Raw genomic sequence first — 1,667 nt, forward strand, 5'->3', positions numbered from 1 at the left:
GCCTAAGAAGTTACCATTAGATTCTTCAAAAAGTCTTTCATTTTTCCCACGAAAAGCTATATTATTCTTTGCTAGACATTTAACAACAGCAATTATTCTAACCAAAACTTCTTTCCAATGATCAGTATCCTTTTTTATCAAATGAAAGACAATCAGGGCTCAAATAAAATTCTAAATTCTAATTTTATGGTTGTCATTTGTAAAACAGTAAAACAGCCCAACAAACCATAATCATAGAATCACAGCTTCTATAAAACAGTGAAACAAAAACAATCAGTTTCCCAATCAAACAACTTTAAAACAGTGAAACAAAACAATCAGTTTCCCATCAAACAATTCTAATTTTATGGTTTCATTAGTTTTTAACAAGTGAAACAAACCATAATCAAAGAATCACTCAATCACAGCTTCGAAAGTTTCATTATTAGGTTTCCCAAACAAACAAACTAAAGTTTCATACTTTCATTATTAGGTTTCCCAATCAAACAACTTTAAAATTTTCAAAAATAAAGTAAATAAATTAATAACCTAGGTTAAAACTTAAAAGACTTAATTGTTAAATCCCTAACCTCAATGTCAATGGCTCAATACTCACAATCACAAGACTACAAGAGAGAGCAGAGAGGGCGGAGGGCGATGGGCGATGGCCGATGGGCTTGATCGACCGGCGACTGAGCAGTGAGGCTGAGTGAGGCAGAGAGAGAGCGTCGAGCGAGGGCGAGGGCGAGGGCGAGGGCGAGAGCGAGGGCGAGAGCGAGAGCGAGGGCGGGAGCGAGAGCGAGAGCGAGGGCGGGAGCGAGAGGCGAGAGCGAGCGATAGCGATTGAGGAATGAGGATGAATCGTGAAATTCGATGATGGATATGGACTAAGTCTAACGTAAAAAAAAAATTTGGCCCAAACTGAACCTAATACATATATTGGGCTTAAAAAATTTTGATGCCCTCTCCACTTTTGATGCCCTGGGCCGTCGCCCCTTTGGCCTAGGCCCAGGGCCGGCCCTGCCAGTTGAGGTTGTGTACTCTGTTAACAACTAGCTCCTCGCTAGTCCTTTCTTCCGTTCTTAATAAATTCTTTCTTGCGGTCCAAAAAAAAATTATTTTCATAAAAAGGTATAATAGAAAATAAATATATTCTATTTTTATTATAATAATAATACTTTAATATGAATTTTAATGTTTTCTTATGTGATTGGAGATGATTTTTTTATGTTCAATTGGTTCATAATTTTTAATGATTTTTTAATAGTTAGATTGAAGATGGAGTTAATTAAAATAATAATTTTTGTCAAAAATAAAAATGAAAAACGAATCCAAGAGAACGAGTTCCCGTATAAAGATGATTCCGGCCGGTATGTGATTAGCATGAGATGTCTAGTTAGGAGTGTCATTCACCCAGCTATATGCATCTGTATACACATATACATATATACATATATATATCTATGGGTCTAATCAAATGAGAACTGTTTTTTTTTGTTCATCGTAAGATCCGATCTCAAGCACAAAACAAAGCTTAAATTAAGAAATTAATAATTTTGGTAATTTTAACTTAAAAAATTAATTAAGGTCATTTTAGAGTTTTTAAAAATATATTTTGTCATCTCTCCTATTTCCTCTCTCAGACGAATTTTATTCGACGAACATTATTTCGATGAACTTTGTGTGAA

This window comes from Cynara cardunculus (genome assembly GCF_001531365.2).
Source record: "Cynara cardunculus var. scolymus isolate 2C chromosome LG 13, CcrdV1, whole genome shotgun sequence".
Taxonomy (NCBI): Eukaryota; Viridiplantae; Streptophyta; class Magnoliopsida; order Asterales; family Asteraceae; genus Cynara; species Cynara cardunculus.